Source organism: Pleurodeles waltl, chromosome 10 (genome assembly GCF_031143425.1).
Source record: "Pleurodeles waltl isolate 20211129_DDA chromosome 10, aPleWal1.hap1.20221129, whole genome shotgun sequence".
Lineage (NCBI taxonomy): Eukaryota > Metazoa > Chordata > Amphibia > Caudata > Salamandridae > Pleurodeles > Pleurodeles waltl.
Genome location: NC_090449.1, coordinates 1,034,837,748 through 1,034,854,791, shown reverse-complemented (window position 1 = coordinate 1,034,854,791; position 17,044 = coordinate 1,034,837,748).

Here is a 17,044-nt window from a genome sequence, read left to right as displayed (position 1 = left end):
GAATCCTATGTGTTTTGGGCACCACTTTGAACTCTTCACCTGACCGGCCCTGAGCTGCTGGTGTGGTGACTTTGGGGTTGCTCTGAACCCCCAACGGTGGGCTACCTTGGACCCCAATTTGAACCCCGTAGGTGGTTTACTTACCTGCAAGAACTAACAATAACTTACCTCCCCTAGGAACTGTGAAAATGTAACTGTGTCCACTTTTAAAATAGCTATATGTGTTTTATGTAAAAAGTATATATGCTATTGTGATTATTCAAAGTTCCTAAAGTACTTACCTGCAATACCTTTCAAATGAGATATTACATGTAGAATTCTTAAAATAAAATAAGAAAAGATATTTTTCTATACAAAAACCTATTGGCCTGGAATTGTCTCTGAGTGTGTATTCCTCATTTATTGCCTGTGTGTATGTACAACAAATGCTTAACACTACTCCTTTGATAAGCCTACTGCTAGACCACACTACCACAAAATGGAGCATTAGTATTATCTCTTTTTGCCACTATCTTACCTCTAAGGGGAACCCTTGGACTCTGTGCATACTATTCCTTACTTTGAAATAGTGCATACAGAGCCAACTTCCTACAATGAGCATGCATATAACCGCTATATGACTTAATACGTCCAGACTTCTCAAACTAGTATTGGGTACCACAACACACACAAATTCTTAGAGCATTACAGATTGACATGTTTGTAACAATACACTTGCACACATATGATAACAAAACAAACTTGGTAATCTGGGTAATTCCTGGTGCCATAGGGTTAGACTATGTCACATATAATGCAGGTGACATGGTACCCATGGCATACAAATCACATTTGTACTCCACTGCAGAACAACGTTTTGCACCACCAGAAAAAATATTAACTACTGTTCAGATGGCTATTATCTAGGAGAGGCCACTTGCCAAGGGACACACATTATTGCTGTTATAAAAGCAAATGTTCCAAATGCAAAAACACCACATCCACATTAGATTCAGTGGGCAACCTCCCTGACTACCACTGATGTTGATTATGTTTTTGATCCAAAACTTCAGACCCAAGAATTCCTTCAATATGAACTTGAGTACCCATGTCCACTAACATTCTGCCTCTTGATCAATGCACAATCATCATTTACACTGATGGTTCAGCACAACCAACTGTAGGTACTAAACACCAGTACTCCATTTGAATGCTTGCTCTCTTTGAACCACTGAAGGTACTGAGCTGACTTAAGGCCAACTGATCAACTTATCAGACCTTTCTTCATGCACACATAGTTTACTGGATCATCTATAGGCATTCTCTCAATGACTACTGGACCTTTTATGGTCAAGTGGCTCATTACAATGACTACTTTAGACATATCAGTTAAAGCCTGTGCACTGCAAATAATCTCAAAGCTCACAAACTAAACTATATTGATCTTTCACATATGTACACATGTTCTATTGTAATTTGACAGGTACCTTCATAGAATTGGAGTTGGAACTACTTCTCCCACATGTAGTTGTCTCTACTGCCATCTGGCATTTTCCTTCTCTGAAGCTATCTTATCTCTCTCCAAATCTCTTTAACTTTTCCTGCCACTTTCTCCCTCTCTTTCTTTCCTCATGAACCTATTCCTCTTTTTCTCCCATCTTCTTTCCTATCATTATAGTGAGCTAACTTCAACTTCTCCTTTTTAAAATTCCATGGCAATCTCTTCCTCAGCTTTTTTTCCTTGCGAGCCAGGCTCTCAGTTAGACCTTTTCTGGAGTTCAGGTTCTTGGTTACCCCAAATCCACTCAAGGGAATAACTTGTGTAGCCCGTGGCTATGGTACCTTTGAAATAAGATGGTTAAGGAGTGGAAAGGCCTTCAGAGAAATACTGGAATGCTAATTTGGAGAAACACTTTGACTGTGAGGCATCCTGACAACCCAGTGACCCCTCTCTGAATTTTTATCACGGTTTCCTTCCCAAAATCCATCACTTTATCTTCACTACCACCCAGTTGCTATAAATGGTCCTTAACAAAACTAACATGAGTCTTCTTATTGTGTTTCACTTTATAAACATACTCTACTACCAGACGTATTTAAAGATAACAGTCAAGCCAACAATGACATCTGTGCTTTCAGAGGAACCCAGTTATTGGGGTTCTGAATGCATTGCAATCGGGGGTGGGGGGCAGGGACAGCCACCAGCTTGCAAGCAGTCTAGCACCAAACTTTTGTTTTCAAAACTAAACTCCTAAAGGAAGAATGTGTTTTTGAAAAACAACAAACTTATGGCCACCACACTCTGGTAGTTTTGGCCATGGGACTGGGGGCAAATATTTTTTGTGTCTGTACTGTCAGGTTATTCCTGCTGGACTCTGGCAGAAAAAAAACAATCAGTCTGATGTCATTAATCCAACGATCCCTACTCTTTTGGCACATTTGGCAAGCTTACTTTGTTCCCCTATTGTAGTAAGCTTATTGATGTGACACGCTTGCTGGAAAGTTGAGTCTCTCTAACTCTATACAAAGCAGGCACACCAAGCGTTTGGTGTGCAGAGTACTTCTCCACATTTGTAACAGCATACCCTGTTTGCCTAGCTCTAACTTGGGCCCATAGACTTTAGAAGACTTCTTCTCAAAATGACAATGGATCTCCTTAAAATCCTGTGTAGTAGGCAAATATTGAGGAATAATGCAAATCATCTATTTTTTATGTGTGCAGGCAATGTTATAAGAATTCTGGCTCACATAATACTATTTTGCCAATTGACCATGGACCATCCTAAAAAACGATAAAGTGTGTGACATTGGGACCTAAATACCAGAATGTTACCACTGAAGACACCAAAACAATGATCTATCACTGAACAGCTCAGTGACGTAAACAAAGTTGAGGCCCCCCTTCAAAGTAAATGGAAAGCTCTCAGACCAGGGGCCCGCTTCCTATGCACATCTATATTACACTAACTGGTCCCAGGTTAGTGTACTGTGCTGAGGGGGGTTCTTGGAGCTGGGGGCAGACCCCCCCTCCCAAGTTAGGCCACTGGAATTGCCCAGGAGCTTAGTTCACTGTGTACATTTGTAGGAAGCTGACTCTGTATATACTATTTCAAAATAAGATATAGGGCCTGATTCTAACTTTGGAGGACGGTGTTAAACCGTCCCAAAAGTGGCGGATATACCACCTACCGTATTACGAGTTCCATAGGATATAATGGACTCGTAATACGGTAGGTGGTATATCCGCCACTTTTGGGACGGTTTAACACCGTCCTCCAAAGTTAGAATCAGGCCCATAGTGTGAACAAAGTCCAGGCGTTCCCCAGAGGCTTAACAGAGGCTAAAGTAGATAATACTAATGGTCTCTTTTGTGGTAGTGTGGTCGAGCAGTTAGGCTTATCAGAAAGTTAAGAAATGAGGCACACACCCAATGACTAACTCCAGGCCAATATATTTGAAAAATATTTTTTGTTACTTTATTTCTGCAACCAAAAGGATCTTGTTGCAGGTAAATACATTTGCTGAGAAGGTTGATACCAAACTTCCCAGCCTTAAGTGGAGCCATCGTGGAGCTGTGGAGTTCGTGAAGACAAACTCCCAACCCATGTACTTAGTATGGCCACACCACACTTACAATGTCTAAGAATGTGCCTAAGTCCATTCTTAGACATTGTAAGTGTGGTGTGGCCATACTAAGTACATGGGGGCATATTGCTCAGTCACCTATGCCCTCACCTGTAGTATAGTGCACCCAGCCGTAGGGCTGTAAGGCCTGCTAGAGGGATGATATACCTATACCACAGGCAGTGGTTGGTGGGAGTGGCACCCTGAGAGGGATGCCATGTCAACTTTATCTTTTTCTCCCCACCAGCACACACAATCTGCAGTGGCAGTGTGCAAGTGCTTGGTGAGGGGCCCCTTTGGGATGCACAACACATGCTGCAGCCCTCAGGGACCCTCCCTGGTCACAGAGCCCTTGGTACCACTGGTACCTTTTACAAGGGACTTTGCTGTGTGCCAGGGCTGTATCAAATGTGGGAACAATGGTACAGTTTTAGGAAAAGAACACTGGTGCTGGGGCCTGGTTAGCAGGGTCCCAGCACATTCTCAGTCAAAACAGCATCAATATCAGGCAAAACGTGTTTGTGGGGGGAGGGGTAACAGTGCGAGAAAAGGGGCACTTTCCTACAACTTTGGTGTGTTAAGGTTGATTCTTAATTTCATATACAGATTAAATGGTGTCTTTCTTAAAACCTGGTGTTAAGGAATGATATTTTTATTTGTTGTCTTCTGGATCGAAGGATGGCAACAGCAAGGAATGCAGATCATGAAAGAAAACGTATGACGGAACACAAGAACAAACCAAAGCGTGGGAGGACTTAAAGTTGCAAAGCAAATCGGTCATAAAAACTTTAAAAGGATCCAGGGACAACCAAGAAGCCATAAATAATATAATGATGGCATCCAATTGAATTAACAAGAAAGTGGAAGTGAGACCAGCAATTAACCCTTCATGAAAAATAAGAATTTCTTTCAGAGGATATCAGGCAAAGGGATGGTGGGAACCTTCAACATACAGAAGTAAATCAGTGGTAACAATAGACCTTGTGAGTGGCCGTCTAGTGAGACTGATGAATGTTCAACCTCCTTTGACAACTCCAGATTGAAAAGCCCAAACCTTTCACTTTTACCCGACGACCCCTGGTACTGTCTTTGCAACCTCTGGATTTAGATACCATAATGGAAGTGCCAAGAAGAGAAACTAAAGGGGGCCCCCATGAGGCGGCCTGGAACTAGAGCTCGTGGTTGCACTGAGTAGTGGGAACCCAGGTCCTGCTGCATGATATCCAGGGTTGCTGATACAATATGGTCCTCTTGCTGACCCTTTCTCAGGACCAGAAGACCTTTTTCTAACTGTATGTTTTTTAATATATTTCTCATAGATAAATAATTCTGGCTGGGTGTAGCATTCCTTGTTTGCAGCCTTGGCTCTCATTGATGACCACTACAGAGGTAAACTAAATACAAAGGAATGATCTTTGATCTTTGAAATGCCCTTGGTCAGCCCTGCAGATGGGGAAGAGGCGTGTGTGTTGAAGCTCTCAGAGCTCCCCTCGAAAGTGGATTTAAAAATGTCATAATTGAAAGGCATTTGATGCCACTCTCAGTGTAATTGCAAGGAACCTTTCTTTAGTTATCTATTGAAAGGTTTGGGCCTGGCATTGCTCTTAGGCTTGTTACATGGCTTTAAGAAGCTGCCTAATATGTTGCAATTTCAGGTAGTCCAATCACTTTAGGGATCATAAACTTGTTTCATTCTGGGTCTTGTCATTTTTCTGTTATTATTACAAGCATGGGTTCAGAAATCACCACCAGAAATGTGTTGTTGGATAAAAAGTCAGGACTGGCATGGTATAAAGTGGAGCCACTAGCTAAAGAAACACACCATGTTTAGGGCTTGGTCTTTACTGGCATGCAATCCAGGTTGGTAATTGTGCACTGAGTGAATGCTGACACTGTGGGGTGCAATACTGAAGTGTCCAATTAGCACACAATTATGAGTTTGAACCTTGGATAACGCACAAGTAGCTTGTTTACCCAGTTTCTGAGATGTGCAAATCCAAAGAGTGAAGCCAAGAAAGGGATGCTGAGATAGTGTACACAGAGAAAAAGGACAAGGATGGAGCAATCCAATGCAATTTGGATAGGAGAACCAGCAGGCTAAGTGAGGAGATAGAAAAAGGAGTGACAGAGAGATGGAGATTAGTATGAGGTGTGCAAATAGAAAGGGAAAGAAGTTAGTGTAGCAAAGGAAATTACGTTAGCTGAGACAAAAACTGGGAAAGGAGATACAATGAGGTAATAAAATAGTAATGTTATAGAGTAAAAGGCAATCTGAAATATAGACCTGAGAGAATATCTGAACTAGAGGTGAAGGATGGGAAAAAGGAGGTGATATAGATGTAAGAAGATCAGAGCGAAAGAGATGAAGGAACAATCGACTTTCTGCAATGATGGTAAGAGAATGAGGGGGGAAGACAAAATAGCGGTAATTAGTGGTCAAAGAGTTAAAAGTAAGAGATTAACTGGAAAAGAGTGAGTGAATAAATAAAGTTGTTCATTGATATGTAATGTCTGCAACCCTAGCATATTTTGACAGGAACCTAGCTTAAATATTCTTAGTATCTAAAATAGATATGCATCAGATGTAGTAATCATTGCTGTGTTTTATTAATTTTGAACTAGTTGTAGGATTCTTAACTTTTGTGATGTATTTCCTGGGATGTCTTTAAGGTCGAAGGACACATGGCATCACTTCCTGGGAAGCCATGTGACTTCATTTCCTATAACATCTGGACCTTTAAAGCGTATGTGACGTCACTTCCACTACCTCCAGCATTTTGTGAATTGACGTCCCTGGTCTGGAAGACGTGTGAACAGTAGTGACCGGGGAATGGTCTGAAAGGATGTGGTCAAGGAAGGAAGCATAAGGTCCACTAGAATGGGACTAGAGGACCTAGTGCTAAAATGCTCTCATCTTTTCTGTCCTTCTCATGCCAAATCATACAAATGGACACTTTTAGATCACCAACAAACCCGGTGAGATGTCAGCAGGGATAACCCTACACCTCTACTTTTTCCAACCCGACAGGGAACTATTAGGTACAATAGAACAGGAAAAATAAATTGGCACAATGATGATACAGGACATAACTTGAAAAATTCAAATTCTTCAAAAATGAATACGCTAAAGGGCAAAATAATAATCTCCATCTACTATTTCTCCTTAAAATTCAACCTGGTAAAGACTCCTTTGGAAAAACCAAACTTCAGGGGATGTGTTGTTCTGTGTCTTATGTTTGTAAGATTTTTAAAAGTAGATGTAAACTAGGATAGTTGGGAACTGAAAAGCCATCAAGTGCCCTTCTCTCCTGAAAAACATTAGTGGGAAATTGATCTATTTTATTTACGTTTGAATTATATAAAGGGAAAGTTATGAGTGAGTGCTCTCACTTCCTACCCCCTCATCTATAACCCATATACCGAAAAACAACATATTAGGGCCCCTTGAACAAGCAAATAAGTAAATTTGGAAGCCATCACTGACTGTACAAGTTCTCTTCTGCTGTTCCTGGCAAGAAGTGAGCATCAGCCGGGCACAGCTCTCTGTAAACACAGCTGCGAGCAGTGATTTATTGCACTAATTTCCAAGTCGACCAGACGTTATTAAGAACGCTCAGCGTAAAAGAAACTCTTGTTCATATAAAAATAATTCGAATTCGAACTCTAGGTTTTTGCTCATGTGCGTCACTTGTTCATTTTCTCTCTCCTTCGCTCAAGCAGTATCTAAAAAACGCTTTTATTTACCAATCAGTGTTGTTTTGCTCAAGGCCAGGGTGCCTTTGGGTTTTTATAAGAGGCCATTGGAACACGGAGAGTCCTCTAACAGTGCCACGTGCCTGGCTGCTTCGCAGCTTACAGTGGTGTGAAGGCCGCCAGAATGGAAGAACTTTTCCTATCACAAATATAGGGTTAGGATGCGAAAAAGGGTTTGTCCTGGGAAATGCAATGACGCCTACAAACCTTTGAGTTTTCACATGGCTTCTTCTGACCTTTAAAATCATTCATGCAAGAGGCAGGAGTAAAGTGTCTTTCCAGCGTGGGAAACTGGAACACACCCATCACAGGTGGTGGATTAGTTTTTTTCATAAGGAAAAATATTTTCCTTGTTTGAAAAATGACATGCGTAAACAAACTATTCTGAATGATCGCTAATGCAGATTTTCCACCAACTTGAAAGTTCACAAGTAACTTTTGACAATAAGTGAACTCCTGGACATCCAGGACTATGTGAGATTTCTAGAAATACTACAGGGATTTTTTGCGAATTCACAAAAAAGTCTGAAATCTGCTGCAAGCATAGGAGCCAATTTATGGTAGAAGATATTGGGCCAAATGTATCAAAAAAGCCTTTTGCGATTCGGAAATAGCGATTTTTAAGAAATCGCTATTTCTGAGTCGCGAAATGCTATGTATCATATTTGCGATTCATTGCGATACAGCCCCCATTCTCACTTATGGGCCTATCGGCCCATATTTGCGATTTTTTTGCATTTCCCAAATTGCGAATTCCTAACTGGAATTCGCAATTTGGGAAAATGCAAACTCCAGGGTGCTGGGGGCCAAGGCCCCCTCTGCTGCACCCCAAACATTTTTGGAAGACATGTAAGGTGCACACACGCCAAAAGGGCATGTGTGCGTTACATGTCAATTTTAAAAGTGCATTTTTAATGCATTTTTTACATTTGCACATGGTTACCACCAAGTTCAACTTGGTGGTAATAGCGATTCCTTAATGCCCAATTCGCATTAAGGAATTGCTTCATACATGTGCTTAGAAATCGCAAATAAGGCTTCCTTATTTGCGATGCCTTATTCAGAGAATCGCAAATTGCGATTCTCTAAACGGGGGTCGCAATTTTAAGGAATCGCTATGTTAGCAATTCCTTAAAATTGCACTGCGAATGCCTTTCTTACATTCAGAAAGGTGATTTTGCATTCGCAAACGGCCGAATTTTGCAATTCGCACCATTTGCGAATGCAAAATTCTTTGATACATCTGGCCCATTGTACTTTAAGAACTCTCATGGATATTCACAAAGGTAAGTTACAATTGTGAGTAATTTACACCTGTAAATGCACTCTTACACTTTTAATAACTTTACTACGTTTGCCTATTCACAAAATACAAGTATAAGTTACTCAAAAGTATAGACCTTCAAGTCTCCACCCCTGATAAAGGAAATGGAGCCTAACTTACAAGTGTAAGTTACTACTAAAAAAAGAAAACAATGATAAGTCTAGCACCACACGTGACCAACTATTGGTAGCGCTCCACCCTCCTAAAGGATATATTGTTTCGTTAAATTAACTTTACTTTGCCATATGGAGATCGTTGGCCTGTCTATGGGGCCTCCCTATTGTTAAATTTAGTGCAAATTATAAATTCTTATTAAACCTAAAAAAAAATTTTTTATGATAAACATTAATGTAAGTTAAACGTATGTATAATGTAGACCTAAATAAAAGTGCTATAGCACTATTAACATAATTTTGAATTAAATCTGTAATTAATGCAAATATAGAAAATGTAATTAAATTATTTTTCTGCAGTTTAAATAAAAAAATACATTCACACCTAACTTAAACAAAGAGTTTATTATGAATTGTTAATTATTGAAACTGTTATCTAAAATGTATTACATGTAATTAAATCATATTTTAATAAAATGTATTGTTACATTCATTCTTAAATGCAAACAAGTTTATTAAAACAGTTTAGAATTACATTTAAAAAATGTACCTTTTTTGTAAATTATTTTCAATATTAAGTTATACTGATTTAAGATTTTAAGGACTTCAAATATTTTTATTTTATTTAACATTAGTTCCTACGGGGTTTTATTTTAATACCCTAACCCCATTATTAACGATGGGTGGGCCCCCAGGGCTGAAAAGCATCTTTAAAAAAAAACCAACACAGCGAAAATCGAAAATGTTCACAAAAAGGAAGCACAGTCTCACGCGCTTGCTTTTCATTTTGTCCCCGGGCGGGCCAGGTCCTGGGGGCATTTTATTTTAAGGAGAGGGGAGCACGGAGCCCCTGTCCTTGGGCTTGCTGAATCTCCGGGGACTGACACCTTCCCCAGGGCTTTGCTTATAAATAATTGTCGGGGGTGCGGCTCATCTGCAGCCCCAGGTACCACTACCTCCCCCCGGGGCAATTAGTAGTTGATTAATGGAGGGGGCGCGGAACCCCCAAGCCCTGGAGACCACCACCTCCTCGGAGCAACAATAGCTTTAACAGTGGGGGTTACCCACTTCAACCCTGGGAACAACACCTCCACCAGCGCTGAAATAATTTTTTACGGTAGTCTTTTGCTTTGCAGGATTACCGTTTAATAATGTTGATGCTAATACTGCAAAGCACCCAGAGACCCATTGAAAACAATGGGAGCCTCCTTTTAACGCCTGCACTTAGCAGGCTATAAAAATGACGATAAAAATGACACAAAGAAACCTCTTAGATTTCTTTGTGCCATTTTTCGGCCCGCATAACACCAGAGCGCCCCTTGCATACATTATGCCTGGTCTGGGCATAATGTGGCGGAAGGGGTTACAAAGTGGCACAATGCAAGCATTGGGCCACTTTGTAAATATGGTGCGGCAGTTTTGGCCTTCCAACACCACATTAGCATAAACAACATGATGCAAATGTGGCATTGGAATGGCGCTAGGCCCTCATAAATCTGGGCCTTGGTTTTTTTATGGAATTTGTATGTTTTTTTAAATTCTGTTTCTTAACTATAACGTCCCTCAACCATTGTTTTTTTCAGTGAATATATATATATATATATATATATATATATATATATATATATATATATGTGTATATATATATATATATATATATATATATATACACGGTTATGTGAAAATTTCAGAAACTTTCAGTGAGAACAAAAAAAACACTGAAATTCACTAGTTATAGTTATTTTTAGGAAATATAACTCATGCCCTAAGGTAACATGTGCCCCCGCCATGCACAGTTGTGTCATCATTGATGTCATTGCATATGTTGCAGTGATTTTATCAATGATGTGATAGAACGTCATGAGTGATTTAATATGTGGGGTAATTAACTGTGTATGGCGATGGTGCAAGTTAGAATTCCTTAATGGAACAAGTTATAGTTCCTAGAATAACTGGTAATTTCCAGTATTTTTTGCAGTTTAAAATGTTACGTTGTCCCTGAAACTTTCTCCTAACTATAGCATCACTTTTACTTTTCTGTATTTAAATTAATTTCTAGGGTTTTGTTTAATGTAAAGTAATATTTTTTTACCATATATATAACCAAACTCCCCCCCCTGCCGCGCACATCCTTTGGCTGTGCACGGTGAGATGTTGGATGCGGGGTCTATGCAATCCCTCCCCAGGCAACCAAATCTGGGGCAAGAGGAGAAGGGTGTTGGTTGCAGAGCTATGCCTGTGACCAGGCAGTGTGGCCAACTCCCCCCTGTCAGCCAGCTCTACGCCATGTTATTGAATAATATTGGAGCACTCAAAGATATATGAGTAAGTGCATAATATAGTGCCTGTTAGGACCATTTGAGAAAATGCGTGTCACAAAACAATATATAAGAGAAAAACAACACAATCAAACGTATTGAAACATATGGGTGTCCAAATTAAATATGATCATTATTAATTTGAATTGTTATTACATTACTATGTAAAGAGAAAAGACCAGCAGATAATTGTGGAATTCGAGATTTATTCAATAATATGAAAAAAACAAAAAAGAGAAAGGTAATTCCCTCCACAAAAAAACACAATAGAACTAATGTCCATTTACAAAAGGTTCCATTTGAAAATAGAGTAGAAGAAAAGTCCACTGTCTGTGTGACATCAGCTAATAAAAGTAGCTACCAGTTCATGTAATGTATATCCAATAGTCCAATCTATTAAAAACGTATCCGTAGATGGTGGAGAATTTCAGCCCGTAAGGTACATTACAGACGACACGTGTTTCGTCCCATGCCGGGACCTTATCAAGGTTGGTAATACATTAAATTGAAGAGAACAGAAATCATGTTATGAACTATATCGTATAATCCATTAGTATTACTCACATGCAACAGTCCCAAGTAGTGTTTACCAAATGCTAGGCGTTGAAATACCTTGTGATCCAGTATGCCACACAGTTGTGTAAAAAGCATGAGTACCAAGATAGTGAGACCATTACACTGTGAACAAGAAAAGGTCCTTAGATATGAAACGACACCCATATATCCACCAATAAAGTGAGTGAATATAGAACAACCCATTAGCCATTCCTTATTGAAGTACGCATGTTATTTAGTAGTAGACATTAAAAGTCGTCCATAAAGAGATTGTCACAGAAGAAACAAACAAAGGAGGATGTTGAACATACCTTCAATGTTCATCCATTAATCTACTATGAAAGCCAGTTTCTCAAAAAGTCACTCTGTACAGTGATACTAAAGACGCTCAGTAAAGTGAGGAGCCTCCTAATGTATTAAAAAGAAAGTATATAACTGAGTAAGAAAATAAATATCATATCGATATGGAAATAATTAGTGCCAAAACAAATAAAATCCTGTCATATAAATGGACCTGCATATAGTCAAGTAATACAAGATGAAAGAATATAACATGAGTTTAAAGGAAAGAAGAAATGTAACCATAAGATACATAAACGATAATTATTCGTACCTCTCAGTTAGAATGTGTCAAATAGTTGGTGATACAAGTCCGTGTGTGGACAGCTGCCGGTGCAATTAAGTATGGGGAATGCACCGTATGCGTGCAAAACCCAGTCCTTAGACGCGAGCGGATTTAACAGAGTGTTGAACCAATAAGCGGTCTGTTTGTTGAAAAGTATGACAAACAGACAAGTATAAACGGCGGCCATTTTGTAATGGCTCGAATAACAATATCTGAAAGTAGGGAACAAAATTAACTCTTCAACGGTAGAGTAAAAGAAAGACCATTCGTATTAGAAGGAACTAGTTCTCAAAAATAATTAGTAAGGGGAATTGAACCAATAAGTGGTATGTTTGTTGAAAAGTATAACAAACAGACCGAGCAGTGCTCCAGGTATAAACGGCGGCCATTTTATAATGGCTCGAATGACAATATCTAATAGTGGAAACAAATATGTTATTTAGAGCTTGTACATTCGAGGAATATGAAGTATAAAGACCCACGTGATTAAGAGTACACAGGCTGTGTCAGCCTGCGCAATCAGTTCATCCTCCTTGGTGTACAAGTACCAAAACACCCAAGTGAGTTAATAAGCAAGCATGGGAAGATAATTAAAGCAATGTAAGCACAAAGGACAGGCAGTTGTGTAGGAGAGTACCATTGAGTGTATGGTTATCTAACATGTAAGACACATAGGTGTATTCGAACTTGTCAGATCATGTTGGTCTAATATACAATACAGAAGGTATAAATATGTGTCAAGTAATTCAACATTTTGAATAGATTCCGTTTTATACCTCATGTTTTCAAGTAATTATGGTAACACAAGCTGTTAGTTTCATAACAAAATGATGCATTTCATCATCTGTGTTGATACCTTTTTCAATTGATTGCAATTTGATAATCCATCTAGCTTAATTTCTCCTAAGATCCAACATTCTGTCGCCTCCTCTAGGATGTACTGGAGTATGACTAATACCCATATATTTAAATGCTGGGATTTCCAATGCAGCATGTTTCGGACTCATATGGCGAAATGAGGGCGATGAAAGATCATTGTTTCGTAACGATCGCATATGTTCCTGTATTCTTTCTTTAAGTGGCCTGATGATACTACCCACATATATTTCACCACTTTCACATACCAGTAAGTACACAACATATTTGGTGGTACAATTAATAAAAGTCTTGATCTTGTATCTATTGCTCCCATTAAATCTAAAGTCCATGGTTTTATTTAATGCTATATTACACATTTACAGTGTCCACATTTGTAAAACACACAGATCTTATGAGGAAGCCAGGTGTCAGTCTTATCCTTAATCGGAGGTAGATAGCTCTTGCATATCAGATCTCTAGTTGTTATTCCCCTCCTGTGAATCATTTTTGGTTTAGATGGTAATATTTTGGACAAGGTATAATCAGTATGTAACACATTCCAATGTTTACAAAGGATTTTGTAAATGTCATAGCTATTTTGGCTGTAAGCTGTGTAAAAAGATATGGATTTCTGTGATGATGATTGAGATCGACGTCTATAGTTATCTTTCATAATGGAAGTCCTCGATAGTTTGTTCACCTTTTTTCTAGATGTCGCCAGTAGACTACTAGGGTAACCCCTTTGGAGAAACCTGTTTTCCAAAATAATTAGCTAGGTTTCCACTACTTCTGACTGACTACAGTTTCTCTTTATTCTGATCATTTCACCAAATGGGATGGCAAATATTTGGGACTTAGGATGCCTACTCGATGCATGTAAAAGAGCATTACATGCAGTTGGTTTCCGGTAAACTTTAGTTTGAATAGTATTTTCACTGATGTAAACCTCTAAATCTAAAAAATTGATATGATCTTTGTTGTATTCGTATGTCATTTTCATGTTAAAGTAATTTGTATTGACATAATCACAAAATTCCAGCAAAGATGATGTTGGTCCCGTCCAAATGAGTAGTATATCAGTTTAGTTTGAATAGTATTTTCACTGATGTAAACCTCTAAATCTAAAAAATTTATATGATCTTTGTTGTATTCGTATGTCATTTTCATGTTAAAGTCATTTGTATTGACATAATCACAAAATTCCAGCAAAGATGATGTTGGTCCCGTCCAAATGAGTAGTATATCGTCTATATAACGTCCACAAAAAAAAAGATGTGTTCAGTCAAATTGGGTGATCCCCTTTGCCAAATGTGTACTTTTTCATATAGGCCCATATATAAGTTGGCATATGACGGCGAAAATCGCGAACCCATAGCTACACCCTGGGCTTGACGAAACCATTCACCTTCATGAACAAAAACATTGTTGTTTAATGTGAACTCAATCATCTTTAACAACATTTCAGTATGTTCTAAATATGAAGCTGAGCAACTTGAAAAAAAAGATTGTACTGCTTCCAAACCCTTAATTTTGGGTATGCATGTGTACAGAGACGTTACATCCATTGTTACCCAAGTCATTTCAGGTGACCATATTATATCTTCTAATTTCATAAGAACATCTTTTGTATCTTGTAAGTATGATGGTAAGTTTTTAACAAACAGTTGTAGATATCTATCAATATACTCAGAAAGTCTTTCAGTAGTTCCACTAATCCCTGATATAATAGGTCTACCTAGTGGTTGTGTATTGTTTTTATGTATTTTCGGTAACGCATAAATGCATGGTGCTTTTGGATATTGGTTTAGAATATATTTATATTCCAAATCAGATAGCAAGCATTCATCCAGCCATGTATGTAGTAGAATCTAAATTTTTTTAATAATAGTGTCCATAGGATTGTCCTTTGGTTTTTCATATGCCTGAGTATCAGCTAGTTGTCGATTGTTCTCTTTAGTATAGTCACATCTGTTTAAAATGACTATATTGCCACCCTCGTCAGCTTCCTTCACCACTAATTTATGATTATCACCTAACTTTTGTAAGGATATTTTTTCTTTTTTGGTTATATTATATGAAATATATGATTCACCCATACTAATCCTTTTTAGTAACCTATTTAGATCATCTATAATTAGTTTTCCAAAAGTATCTATAACATTCTCGACGGGCAAAATAGGCACGAACTTAGATTTAGGTTTAAGGTCACATTAATCATGAAATCCTGCTTAATTTGAAAATCAGCCAACAATTGTTGTCTATCCAAATCTTCGAAGTCAGTCCTATCAAGAGAAAGCAAAATTTGAATATCTTCTAAATCTTTAATTGTATGTTAACTGGGTGGTGATTGAATATGATCAACTAGTTGTTGGTCTTCTCCCCCCAATTTTTATTTTTATTTATTTGACGCAAAAACTTAACAAAAGGCGTAGTAGATTAATGGATGAACATTAAAGGTATGTTCAGCATCCTCCTTGGTTTGTTTCTTCTGTGACAATTTCTTTATGGATGACTTTCAATGTATATTACCAAATAACATGCGTACATCAATAAGGAATGGCTAATGGGTTGTTCTATATTCACTCACTTTATTTGTGGATATATGGGTGTCGTTTCATATCTAAGGACCTTTTCTTGTTCACGGTGTAATGGTCTCACTATCTTGGTAGTCATGCTTTTTACACAATTGTGTGGCATACTGGATCACGAGGTATTTCAATGCCTAGCTTTTGGTAAACATTACTTGAGATTGTTGCATGTGAGTAATACTAATGGATTATACAATATAGTTCATAACATGATTTCTGTTCTCTTCAATTTAATGTATTACCAGCCTTGATAAAGTCCCGGCATGGAGCGAAACACGCGTCAGCTGTAATGTGCCTTACGGGCTGAAATTCCCCACCATCTATGGATACGTTTTTAATAGATTGGACTATTGGATACACATTACATTAACTGGTAGCTACTTTTAGTAGCGGATGTCGCACAGACAGTGGACTTTTCTTCTACTCTATTGACAAATGAAACCTTTTGTAAATGGACATTAGTTCTATTGTGTTTTTTTGTGCGAGGGAATTACCTTTCTCTTTTTTTTATTTTTTATTATTTATTATTGTATAAATCTCGAATTCCACAATTATAAGCCTTTGAGCCTCATTACGAGTGTGGTGGTCTACAGACCACCACACTCGCAGTGGCGGTGAGGACTGCCACTGATGCGGCAGTCCAACCGCTACATTACAACCCTGGTAGTCTGCCAGAGAACCGCCAGCTCTGCTAGGATACATGATCCTGGCAGCCTGGCGGTGAGGGCGATCGTAATCCTCCAGGGCAGTGCTGCATACGGAGGATTGCAACCTTGTTCTCTGCCAGCCTTTTCATGGCAGTTTTATGCACAGAGGAATGGTGGCCTCCTCACACACAAATGTCTTGGGACTTTCATTTTAATGTCCTGGAATGTACGTGGTCTAAATAATCCCCGTAAATGCAGGATGGTGCTGCACTACCTCCACAGGCATTCGGTGCAGGTTGCGTTCCTGCAGGAGACGCACCTTGCGGCTGGGACGGCGCTCTCATTTGCCACCACTGGGGCCTCCACCGGTACTTTATGAGTTATGGCACCTAGTCACATGGGGTTTGTATTCTGGTCCACAATTCTGTACCTTTTCAGCCACCATTGACCTGGGTGGACTCTACGGGTGGATATTTGATGGTTACGGGGCTGCTGGAGAAGCGCAAGATTTTGTTAGTCAACGTGTATGCACCCAATATTGACACCCCTGAATTTTTCCAAGACATTCATTCCCATATTGATTGATCTGTTGCAGATCATATTCTGCTGGGCTGGGACTTCAACTTAGAAATAGATCCGATGCTGGATACCACTTCTTAT